The sequence below is a fragment of the Pan troglodytes genome, chromosome 7 (genome assembly GCF_028858775.2).
Source record: "Pan troglodytes isolate AG18354 chromosome 7, NHGRI_mPanTro3-v2.0_pri, whole genome shotgun sequence".
NCBI lineage: Eukaryota > Metazoa > Chordata > Mammalia > Primates > Hominidae > Pan > Pan troglodytes.
In genome coordinates, this window is record NC_072405.2 from 80,841,255 (window position 1) to 80,855,173 (window position 13,919).

The window sequence follows — 13,919 nt, forward strand, 5'->3', positions numbered from 1 at the left end:
AGATTAATAAAGAAGAAAAGAGAGAAGAATCAAATAGACACAATAAAAAATGATAAAGGGGGTATCACCACTGATCCCACAGAAATACAAAGTACCATGAGAGAATACTACAAATACCTGTATGCAAATAAACTAGAAAATCTAGAAGAAATGGATAAATTCCTGGATACATACACCCTCCCAAGACTAAACCAGGAAGAAATCTAATCCTTGAATAGACCAATAACAACTTCTGAAATTGAGGCAGTAATTAATAGCCTACCAAACAAAAAAAGCCCAGGACCAGAAGTATTCACAGCCACATTCTACCATAGGTACAGAGAGGAGCTGGTACATTCTGAAACCATTCCAAACAATAGAAAAAGAGGGACTCCTCCCTAACTCATTTTATGAAGCCAGCATCATCTTGATAACAAAACCTGGCAGAGATACAACAAAAAAAGAAAATGTCAGGCCAATATCCCTGATGAACATCTATGCAAAAATCCTCAATAAAATACTGGCACACTGAATCCAGCAGCACATCAAAAAGCTTATCCACCAAGATCAAGTCAGCTTCATCCCTGGAATGCAAGGCTGGTTTAACATACACAAACCAATAAATGTAATCTGTCACATAAACATAACCAATGACAAAAACTACATGATTATCTCAATAGATGCAGAAAAGGCCTTCGATAAAACTCAATACCCCTTCATGCTAAAAACTCTCAATAAACTAGGTATTGATGGAACATATATAGAAATAATCAGAGCTATTTATTACAAACCCATAGCCAATATTATGGTGAATGGGCAAAATCCAGATGCATTCCCTTTGAAAATCGGCACAAGACAAGGATGCCCTCTCTCACTACTCCTATTCAAGACAGTATTGGAAGTTTTTGCCAGGGCAATCAGGCAAGATAAAGAAATAAAGCTATTCAAATAGAAAGACAGGAACTCATATTGTTGCTGTCTGCAGAGGATATGATTGTATATTTAGAAAACCCCATTGTCTCCGCCCCAAAACTCCTTTAGCGGATAAGCAACTTCAGCAAATTCTCAGGATAGAAAAATCAATATGCAAAAACCACAAGCATGCCTATACACCAATAATAGACAAGCAGAGACCCAAATCATGGGTGAACTCCCATTCACAATTGCTACAAAGAGAACAAAATACCTAGGAATGCAATTTACAAGGCACGTGAAGGACTTCTTCAAGAAGAACTACAAACTACTGCTCAAGGAAATAAGAGAGGACACAAACAAATGGAAAAAAATTCCATGATAATCAATATCATGAAAATGGCCAAACTGCCCAAAGTAATTTATAGATTCAATGCCATTCTCATCAAGCTGCCAGTGACTTTCTTCACAGAAGAAGAAAAAACTACTTTAAATTTCATATGGAACCAAAAAAGAGCCCATATAGGCAAGACAATCCTAAGTGAAAAGAACAAAGCTGGAGACATCACACTACCTGACTTCAAACTATACTACAAGGCTACAGTAACCAAAACAGCATGATACCAAAACAGATATATAGGCCACTGGAACAGAACAGAGGCCTCAGAAATAATACCACACATCTATAACCATCTGATCTTCAACAAACCTGACAAAAATAAGCAATGGGGAAAGGATTCCCCATTTAACAAATGACACTGGGGAAACTAGCTAGCCATATGCAGAAAACAGAAACTGGAACCCTTCCTTACACCTTGTACAAAATTTAGCTCACGATGGATTAAAGACTTAAAAGTAAAACCAAAAACTATAATAAACCAAAGAAGAAAACCTAGGCAATACCATTCAGGACATAGGCGTGAGCAAAGACTTCATGACTAAAACACCAAAAACAATTGCAACAAAAGCCAAAATTGACAAATAGGATCTAATTAAACTAACGAGCTTCTCCTCAGCAAAAGAAACTATCATCAGAGTGAACAGGCAACCTACAGAATGGGAGAAAAATTTTTCAATCTATCCATCTGGCAAAGCTGTAATATCCAGAATCTACAAGGAACTTACACAAATTTATGAAAAAAAAAGAACCTCATTGAAAAGTGGGCAAAGGATATGAACAGACACTTCTCAAAAGAAGGCATTTATGCAGCCAACAAACATATGAAAAAAAGCTCATCATCACTGGTCATTAGAGAAACACAAATCAAAACCACAAGGAGATACCATCTCATGCCAGTTAGAATGGCAATCATTAAAAAGTCTGGAAACAACAGATGTTGGCAAGGATGCAGAGAAACAGGAACACTTTTACACTGTTGGTGGGAATGTAAATTAGCTCAACCATTGTGGAAGACAGTGTGGCAATTCCTCAAGGATCGAGAACCGTAAATACCATTTAACCCTGCAATTGGGTTAACCCATTACTGGCTATGTACCCAAAGGATTAAAAATCATTCTACTATAAAGACACATGCACACGTATGTTTACTGCAGCACTATTTACAATAGCAAAGACTTGGAACCAGCCCAAATGCCCATCAATGATAGACTTGGATAAAGAAAATGTGGCACATATACACCATGGAATATTATGCAGCCATAAAAAAGAATTAGTTGCCAGGTGTGGTGGCTCATGCCTGTAATCCCAGCACTTTGGGAGGCCCAGGCAGGCGGATCACAAGGTCAGGAGATTGAGACCATCCTGGCTAACAGGGTGAAACCCCGTCTCTACTAAAAATACAAAAAATTAGCCAGGCATGGTGGTGGGCACCTGCAGTCCCAAGCTACTCGGGAGGCTGAGGCAGGAGAATGGCGTGAACCTGGGAAGCGGAGCTTGCAGTGAGCCAAGATGGCGCCACTGCACTCCAGCCTGGGCGACAGAGCCAGACTCCATCTAAATAAAAAAAAAAAAGAAGAATTAATGTCCTTTGCAGGGACATGGATGAAGCTGGAAACCATCATCCTCAGCAAACTAACACAGGAACAGAAAACCAAACACCTCATGTTCTCACTCATAAGTGGGAGCTGAACAATGAGAACACATGGACACAGGGAGGGGAATACCACACACCGGGGCCTGTTGCGGGGGTGGGGGGAAAGGGAAGGGAGAGCATCAGGACAAATACCTAATGCATGCGAGGCTTCAAACCTAGATGATAGGTTGATAGGGTGCAGCAAACCACCATGGCACATGTATACCTATGTAACAAACCTGCACGTTCAGCACATGTATCTCAGAACTTAAGGTAAAATTTTAAAAAATCTATGAAAATCACAGAAAAAAAATCACATAAAGAGAGAGTCATCCAAAATATACTAACACAATTATGACCAATTTTTATGAAGTCACACTAGAAATGATGACATAATATTTAAAAATTATCTGGCCATTTTAGATTAGCACATGTTAAATAATCCCAATAAAATGTCCACTTCAGCATTTTAAATTTCAGGCAACAGTCTCCAAAAGAAAGCCCTAGAAATTTTATCACTAACAATTTTAATATAGACAAATAAATAATCAGGTTTTACATTATGAAAAACAATTCTAAAATTACAAAGAAAATATTTATAAGAGACGGTTTTAATGAAATTTCTTTAAGTTTCCCAAAAAGGCAGTTCTCTGTAAAAGTTGTGCTTTCAAAGTCAGTCAAGTATATCATGAGAAAAATAAACTCACCCTAAAAGGAATGACAATAGCACGCCGTTGTTAAGTTTTATTTCTTCTTGTCTGGTCATAGGACAAGTTCTCTCTCATAGCCTACCCACTGAAGAGGCAGGGCTTGGGGAGGAGCATGTGGTATGTGATTTGCTGGAAAGACCCATCTAAACTGGGTAGTACTTTGAGGAATTCATACAAGCGATTCTGCGACTTTCTCTCTGACAAGGGATTAGGGCAAAACTCTCTCTGTAATACTCAGAGGTAGTTTCTAATTATGCTGGACAACATGCTCTCAGAAATACATTGATTAAATAAAGGTTATTTTTGCTTGTTTATAAATCTGGATTCTGCCAGGTTACAGGCAGTTGGTGACTGTATGTAGAAATTACATGAATTTATGAGCATTTATTTGTTTAATCTTTTAAAAAATCAAGCTCAAATTTCTATAGCACATCAGCTAGTTTATACTTAAACAATGCAAAAAATTTATGAGATTTTTTTTGTTTTCAAACATTTATTTATCTAAAAAGAGTTACAGGAAGTAGAACTATCATTGAACTTTGAAATAGAATTCTGAAAGAAACATAGAAAAAAGGCTAAGAAAATATTAAAGGGAACTTCAATGAGTAGCAGGACTAGAATGAACCTACATGAACTTATATATATCTTTCACAGAGAACCCTGAAGAAACGGAAGAAACATTGGAAGCAGGAAGAGTAATCATAAAGAGTTACCAGATTTGAATACACCTCTAACTGTAATAAATGTAGAATAACATAAAGGACATACATTATTCAACTATGTGTCCGCAATCCAAGCATGAATCATGTCAATTACAGTATCTGTAATACTGATAAAAATTTTTTACAGTCATAAATGTTTTAAATAACTGTTTTTATTAGCTTTGGGTTTAATTCAATAGTATGAGAAATTTAATTTTTGGTGGTTTCTGATTATAAAAATTGAATTAACATAATAATGTTAGTTATTTAGGGTAATGGACTTCTTTCTATTTAATAAAATACCATCTTCTCCCACTGGATGGCAACAATGACTCAAAAATCAAAGGAGTTTTGCAAATTGCCTTAATGTGTTGCAGGTCTCAAGTAAAGGACAAGTGAAGCACCAAATATATGAACAGATAACTACAGAACCACAATAATACAGTTAGGTACCCCAAGACAGGAAGTGCACAAGTTCATGAAACTGTACAGTACGTAGAAATGAGCAATTTTTAAAAAACTTTCTGTTTTTTGTCTTATGATCTATTGATAATACTGATTATAGTTGTTTAATTAGAATAAGAAAACCATTGTAAATGGTATCATAATCTGAAATGGATTAAGTGCCATCAGACATACAAATGAGCTACATGGACACATCAAGCCATCATTTTTCTCTAGACCAAATTTTAAAAGTAATAGTTTGTGTCGGACTACTTTTAAGTAGGACTAATGTCTTTTAATTATCCTAGATATATACTTCTATACCTAAAACATTGGCTGGTACCTACAGATATTTAATATATATTTATTGAACAGAAACAAACCAAAGATATACTTGATCTTATAAGGATATAAGATTTTGTAAAATTCCCTTCCAGTCATATTTGCTTTCCATCTTTGCAATTGTGGCAAAGGAATGTCAGCATTTATCTACCCATGCAACAGGAGTATTGGGGGCTTATCATTTATCAGTCACTTGCTAGGTGCTGAGAGTTTAAATTCAAATAATACCAGGTTCTTGACCTCGGAGAATTGACACTTTGATGGAGTAGAGACTTGTAAATAATTTTAGGAGATTCAGAAATATTTACAGATATATATCTATACATACTGCTGTTAGAGAAGAAAAAAAGGGGCAAGAAATTCCAATACGGGACAGATCTTAGTCTTCAAAAAGAAGTACCATTGAGGTGCTTTGCAAACTGTTCTCCTGCTAGTCAAAATAGATGAGTCTCTCCTCAGTCAGCAACCTAAAATATCAGTACCATTGCACTCACAAGAAAAATACTTGAATTAGAAGTCATGGAGCTCCTGTTAAAATTCAGGCAAATAAAACTGAGATTCAGTGAATAGATTCTAAGTGTGTGGAAGACATGATCTATTTACACATTTAGAAAATGGAACAGGTTTGGGCTGGGTGTTTCTGCCTCCCCACACCCCTCTAAATCTTGGTCAAGAGCTGCGTGAGAAGAGTGCCCCTCATCCCACAGGGTCGTGAAGAAGAGCCCTCGCTGAAACTCTTCTCCTCAGCATCCCTCTGCTTGTTTGCTTTTTTGTTTTTTGTTTGTGTGTGTGTGTGTGTGTGTGTGTGTTTTTTTTTTTTTTTTGAGACTGAGTCTCCCTCTGTTGCCAGGCTGGAGTACAGTGGCGCAACCTTTGTCCCCCGGGCTCAAGTGATTCTCCTGCCTCAGCCTTCCGAGTAGCTGGGACTACAGGCGTGCACCACCAGCTAATTTTTGTATTTTCGGCAGAGGCGGGGTTTCACCATGTTGCCCAGGATGGTCTTGAGCTCTTGACCTCGTGATCCCCCCACCTCGGCCTCTCAAAGTGCTGGGATTACAGGTGTGAGCCACCGCACGGGCCGTCCCTCTGCTTCTAATCCTCCTCCATTCCCCTCCTGAGTCGAGGCTTCTGCTGAAGAGCCCTTACTGGAGATCAGCATCCTGTGATCCTGAGCATCCACGAGACATATGCACCTCTAACCTCCCTTGGAAATGGTTTACATAGGATTGAACGGAGGGAGAGTTACTATTGTTTTTATTTCTTCTCTAAGCCATGTTTGCTGTCGCACACACCAGATTTCAGTGGCTTGTCTTCTGTGAATAGAAATTTGTCAGACACTTATTTTGTTGATTTAGTTCTGTTGGTAAACACTGGAGCACAGTCTCGTAGTCATCTCTCGGAGTTAGAACTGTCAGCTACTAGGAGCTAAAAAAAAGAGGGACTCCTAGGCATACTGCCATTCAACAGAATCTCTTTCTTTATTCTAAGAGTTCAAAAAATATGGTACAGCCAGATTTTTTCTTTTTCACAGAGTTAAGTATAATCCAGCTAAAAATAGTGCCATGTTTTAATATCTGTAACCTAGAATTTTTATCCACGCAAAAATATTTTCACTTCTTATAGCCGTTTGTGTAAACTTTGCTTAAGGAAATTAATTAATAGATATATGAGTACTTAATTTTAAATGTGAATCTCCATAAATAAAAACATATTTTCATTGGCTAATAAAATTCCCTCATCCCCTCAATTACTTTGCTCTCTCCAATGTAAATCCTTTTTAGGAAAAATGGGATGACAGCTGGCATTATTTGGTCTCCGTTATGTGCATGGCTGACTGATAAGCAATTTACATACATTCTCCTCTTCAGGTCTTATAAGAAACTTATGTCTCTCTTAGAGAGACATATTATCTCCATTTTCCTAAGAAGAAAACAGATTTGGGGGATTAAGTAACATTTCAAAGATCACATAGAAAAATGTCAATGCTGGAATTTGAGCTATGGTCGATCTGATTTTAAAAGTCTACTTCTATATTTGTAAAATTTAATCTGTCCTTGACACATGCATGGAATAGAAGACTCTTCCTCTAGCACTGGCAGAGGAAAGGATTAGAATAATTAGATAACTTTCTACAATATGTAAAACCATGTACACCTAACAACACATCAACAATCATACAATTGAAAATGTGGTTTAATCGTAGCTGTAGATATGTTTGTCATAGGTGAGACCTACACTTCAATAGCAACAATAAAAATGAATTGATATTTAGAATATAAATTCTGGCACATACACCACATCTTCTTTAAAATTCATTGAATATATTGAAATAAAACCAGTCATGTAAAATGACTTAATGATGAACTTATGGAATATCCTATAGTTCTCAGTGTATGTTTAGAACTTTCTGGTGTTCCAATCTTACCGTAGACCAGGGGCTTACAGCCTGTGCCTGGTCCCATCAGGACCCAACAGGTGGATGTTCGATATCATCTTCTCTTATCTTTTAGGTCACTTGCCAATCAGGAAGTTAAACAATGACCTATGTTCTTCATATAAGAAAGCAGAACATTCCGGGCCTTTACTGTTTCAAAAACTTCTCTGTATTGGCCTAGAGGCTTCTCTTACTTGGACTTTTGCAGTGGCTTGAGGTCATAGTTTTGGGATGCAAACACGTAACATTCACTTCCAACTTCTGACTCCATTTATATTTCTCATCTATTTATTTCTGCCCTGGTTCTTGTCTGACATCTTGATTTTGGTACCAAATTAGTTCTTCATAAGAATGAATCTAAAAGTAGGCCCTGCTGTTTATTCTAAGTTTTTCTTAAATCCTCTGATTTTCTTCCTAGGTATGTCTCCATATATTTAACTATAAGCAGTCCTTTTTCAACACATTATATTGGTGCTCATAATATGTTATCAGAAGAATAGTTTTTGCTGCACGTCATAAAAACCTGGATTCCAATAGTCTTAAACTATCCATTATTCCACATAGCAGGAGATCCAGAGAAAATGCAGGCTTCAAGTTTGGTTGACCTGGTGATGTCATCAACGATCCAGGATCATTTCATCTCTTCTCAGCCATTCTCAGTTTAGGCTCCATTTTCAGGCTGGTGGAAATATAGCTGCAGCAGTTCAAGTTTTCTAATTCTGACACAATATCTAGAAGGGAAGAGACCATCCTTTTCTGGAGGTCTCTCTTTGAGCCAAGGAAATGTTTCTTGAAGGTCCCCGCAGATTTCCTCACACATCTCACTGGTCATATGCCCAGGCTTGAAACCACTCACTGGCAAGAGGAATGAATCTGCAATGATTCAGGTCAGTCACCTGGGTGGAGTGAATGTTGGGGAATCAGCCACAATATTCACATGTAGTGAATTTCTTCCAAATATGTTATAAATAGTGATGATGTTGGCATACTATTTGGTTGTGTGCATAGTGCCATGACACTGGTCTGTTGAAAACAAAGAAATATTTTACATGGTGTAATATGTTGCAGGATCTTGGGGGCAAAACTACAAAGTATTTTTGATGCAATGTTCCTGTTATATTTACAGAACCTACTACATGCTGGAGTTCTCTGATACAATGCTAATAAATTTATCCAAAGCTAAAATTTGAATGAATTGTATTAGTTGCTTCATCCTTATAGAATAAGATTGCATCCTTTCAATAATGGGTGTAACACCATATTAAGTGATGCATTTCACTGTTGCTGGCTATGCAGGATATGCTAAGAGACTGTGATTCTGGTTTTCCCAGCATTGATAGATCATTCACCTCCATATCACCTAAAAGAAGAAAGTTAAAGGCAGCAGTATATTTATTTGCTGAGGGTTGTCACCGTGTTCCCTTTCCTTGCTGTGAGTGAGTGGAAGGAAGCTGCAAGAAGACCACTCACAGAGCTTGGCATATGCCCATTAGTATTCGGAGGAGGAAGCGACTGGTACCTGATGCCTACCTGAAAATGTCTAACGGGAAAGATCTGGCCAACCACTCTGAAGGCAGAGCAAGAGGAGTGTACTACATTCAGAGGAAGCCACTCTTCTACCAAAAGCAAGGACAAGGTATGTTTCCCATGATGACCAAAACCCGCAGAAGGAAGGTGTTCGTGAGTCCTCTTAACAGTGATCTCAGTAGGAAGAAAACTAGGAAAGCAGGGTGTGGTGGAAGCCAAAGAAAGAATGGGCAGCAATTACAAACATTCTTAGATATCAAGTGCCCATTGGATTTGGCATGAAGTTCATTGGCACGTTTGGTGGTGAAGGAGTAAGCCCGGTTGCAGCACATTGCATTTTCACGGTCATCAGTTGTAGGTTTGATGGAAAGCAACTGAGGAACTTTCCATCTGTATTCATTATTTGTTGCTTCATAACAAGATCTCCCCCAACCCCCGAAACATAGCTGCTTAACACACCACACATTCATTATTTTACAGTATGTGTGGGTCAGTAATTTAGGCACAACTTATCTGGGTCCTCTGCTTTAGGGCTTCTCAGAAGGCAACAGTCAAGGTGCCAATCAAAAGTGGAGTCTCATCCAAACACTTGTCTGGGAAGGAGCTGCTTCCAGGGACAAGTGATCCTTGGCAGAATTTAGTCCCCACAAGACTGTTGGGCTGGGGGCCTCAGTTCCTAGCCAGCTGTTGGCAAGAGTTCCTTGCCACAGGGGCCTCTCAAATATGATGACATACTAGTTTTATATCACTGAATAACAAATTACCACATATTGAGAAACTTGACAGAATCCAGAAACGCTTGACTAAGTTCTGTGAATCTCATAAGGCTGAAGTCAAGGTATCAGTCATGCTGGGTTCTTTTCTGGAAGATCTGGGAGGAAATCCACTTCCAAGCTCATAAAGGCTGTTGGAAGCATCCAATCCCTTGTGGTTGTAGACCCGAGGTCCCTGTTTCCTTGCTGGCTATCAGTTAGGGCCTGCTCTTTGCTCCTAGAAGCTGCCTGCATTCTTCATCATGTGGTCACTTCCATCTACAAAGCCAGCAGTGGGGTGCTGAATCCTTTTCATGCTTTAAAACTTTTACTTCCCTTATTGCCACCTGTCAGGGAAAACTCTTTGTTTTGAAGGACTTGCATGATTAGATTAGGTACACGCAAATAGTCTCCTATCTTCAGGTTAACTGTGCCATATAACACAACATAACATAGCATAGCATAACATAACATAACAACATAACATAACATAACATAACATAACATAACGAAACAGTGAAAGTGATATAAGTTTCATAGGTTCTGGGGATTAGAGTATAACATCTTGGTGTAGGGTAGGTTACCTTTTTATGTTTCTATTTTCTTCTAGGAGTAGGGGGCCTAGAGCAAGTAGGACTTGCTATGGGCAAAAGTTTAGAGTCAAGTGGGGAAGTATTCCAATAGAGTTAAGAACAAAGAAACAGACAAATTAGGGAAACAGAATTATTGCTGGGAAGCACAGGATGATGCCTTGAGGTAAGAGGTTAGGAATTTAGCTATTAAAGGACACAAAATGCTTATAATTTTCAAAATTCCCTGTCTTATTTGTGTAGCATACCTAGATACAAGATAGCATTTCTAGATTCATGAGTGGTCCAAGGGACTTTGATTAACTTAACTATAGCAAATATACCATTCTTTGTGAGACTATCTGATGGGCAGCCATGGACCCAAGGAGATTTTCTACCCAAAATCTCACAAATTGCCACTCACATATATATTTATTTTAGGCAATCATAATCATAATCAAAATTTGGTCAATGTAATGGCATAATTAAAATGTGAAATTATTGTTGTTATGCAAAGCGTAAGTGGATACATGTTTAGTGTTAAAAAAATTGAGCTAATATTGAGTTGGTAGTGTTTTATCTGATTTCAAAGTTTCTGCAAGATTCTCCAGCCTTGAGCAATTTGAACTGTGCAGTGAATGAAACTACTGAAAGAAACTAGCATACAATAAGCAAATGAAAAGTATGCAGTTATATAACTCTTAGGCATATTGCTGGACAGCACAATAGTATTCTGACCTTAAACAAGTTGCTTAACTTCTCTGAGCCTTAGTTTCTTCATCTTCAAAAATTAGGAAAATAGTATGTCTCTTGCAGTGTATTAAATGAGACAACACAAGTAATTAAAACAGAGTAAGGGATACATGTATTTATTTATCCTAAATGTATTTTTTCTATTTTGTTGTTCAATTTACACCAAGAAGAATTATTCATCCAAATGTTGCCATTCAAACCTTAATTGTTATAAAATCAAGTAAATGTCTGAAGTCTATTCTAAGATGCTACAAAAACTTAAAACAACATTATATATATATATTTTCCCTTTGGGAGGGGAGTCTAAAAACAATGCAATCCCCTTTTCAGTAATATAAACTTTATCTTAATTTTATATTTATTCAAAAGACTAATTTACAATCACTGTGTTCTAATGTTGGCAAAGAACCTTATTATTTCTCTAATGGAATTGATCTATAAATTTTCGTACTTCAAAAGCCTTAATAAATAAATATTAATCAGAGGATCTCACAAAAACTGTGACTGAAAAATATACATATGAGTTCAGCCAAGAAAAAAATGAGTGTAATCAGACTGCTACTCAATTTTAATATTGGAGAACAAAGAAGGTAAATAGCCAATTTATGACAAATGAGGATTTACTCATTGCCAAAATACAATGGATCATTTGTTGTATACTCAAAAAAGTAAGATCTTAATGGAACTTAATAATATCGGCTTTTCCAGTGGCCCTTTTTTTTGTTCATATAAAACTTGATTTTTTTCAATTAAGTACAATTGCAATTGTACTTAATCAAACTGCAATTTGAAAATAGTAAAGTATATTTTAATTTGTTATCTGCTGTTTTTGGTAAATTGATGCATCACTGACAATCAAAGAATATACACATATAGACATTACTGTCATTCTTATATTACAAGCCACATTTACTGACTCACTTAAATGACTTAATATGGTGCATATACCAAATTAAAAGCTGGAGTGATCATTTAAAATTTCTAATCACTTTTGACAGCTTGATTCTACTCTGCTTTGTAAGAGTTAGGCTTTGTAAGCCTACTCAGAAGATAGTGTGGGGTTAGAGTAGAGCCTAGACTGTTATTCAGGGCGAATTTATCATTTTATGACTACACAAAGGAAATTAACCTGCAAAGAACTCAGGAAGAACAGTCATAGAGATGAGGGCAGCCCAGGCATGGTTAGAATTAGCACCCAGTAATTCTGGCTCTTTATATGGTCCCTCTTCCATTATAATGCAATGGTCTTACTTAGTCTTTGATCACTTCATATACTTTCTATAGTGGACATTCCAACTGTGAGAGTGTGTGTGTGTGTGTGTGTGATTGTGTGTGTGTGTGTGTGTTTGTGTGTGTGTGTGTGTGAGAGAGAGAGAGAGAGAGAGACAGAGTTAGGTTTTTTGTTCCCAACCAAATCTCATCTTGAATTATAATCCCCATAATTTGTCAAGGGAGAGACCAGGTGGAGGTAATTGGATCATGGGGGCAGTTTCCTGCACACTGGTCTCATGATAGTGAGTGAGATCTCATGAGCTCTGATGGTTTTATAAGTGTCTGGTAGCTCCTCCTGCATTCATTTTCCATCCTGCCACCTTGTGAAGAAGGCGCCTTGCTTCCCCTTTACCTCTGTCATGATTGTAAGCTTCCTGAGGCCTCCCCAGCCATGTGGAACTGTGTCAATTAAACCTGTTTTCTTTATAAACTACCTAGTCTCAGGCAGTTCGTTATAGCAGTGTGAAAATGGACTAATACAGTAAATTGATACTGGGGAGAGTGGGGTACTGCCATAAAGACACCTGAAAATGTGGAAGTGACTTTGGAACTGGGTAACAGGCATTGGTGGGAACAGTTTGGAGGGCTCAGAAAACACGAAGATGTGGAAAAGTGTGGACTTGTTGAATGACTTTGACCAAAATACTGATAGTGATATGTACAATGAAGTCCAGGCTGAGATAGTCTCAGATGGAGATGAGGAACTTGGGAATTGGAATAAAGGTGCTTCTTACTATGCTTTAGCATAGGGACTATCAGCATGCTGCCCCTGCTCTAGAGATCTGTGAAACTTTGAACTAGAGAGAGATTGATTTAGAGTATCTGGCAGAAGAAATTTCGAAGCAGCAAAGCATTCAATAGGTGCCCTGCATGCTCTTAAAAGCATTCAGTTTTATGCATCCACAGAGAGATGGCTTGGAATTGGAACCCATATTTAAAAGGGAAGCAGAGCATAAAAATTTGGAAAACGTGCAGCCTGATAATGTGACAGAAAAGAAAAATCTATTTTCTGTGGACAGATTCAAGCCAGCTGCAGAAATCTGCATAAGTAATGAGGAGCCAAGTGTTAATCCCAAAGATAATGGGGAAAATGTTTCCAGGGCATGTCAGAGGTCTTTATGGCAGCACCTCCAATCAGGCCCAGTGGCCTAGGAGGAAAATACAGTTTTGTGGGCTGGGCCCAGGGCCTTGCTGCTTTGTGCAGTCTTGGAACTTTGTACCTCATGACCCACCCATGGCTAAAAGGGGCCAAGGTACAGCTCAAACCTTTGGTTCCGAGGGTGCAAGCCCCAAGCCTTGGCAGTTTACATGTTGTGTTGGGCCTGAGAGTACAGAGAAGTCAAGAATTGAGGTTTGGGAACCTCCGTCTAGATTTCAGATGATGTACGGAAATGCCTGGATGTCCAGCCAGAAGTTTGCTGCAGAGGCGAAGCTCTCATGAAGAACCTCTGCTAGGGCAGTGTCGAAGGGAAATGTGGGCTAGGAGCCCCA

General features: G+C 38.1%; 1 pseudogene; it reads right to left on the reverse strand.

Moving 5' to 3' along the window:
• Window positions 1–2,659: 2,659 nt before the first annotated feature.
• LOC472791 (transient receptor potential cation channel subfamily A member 1-like) overlaps window positions 2,660–13,919 on the reverse strand; it is a 61,138-nt pseudogene continuing 49,878 nt past the window's right edge.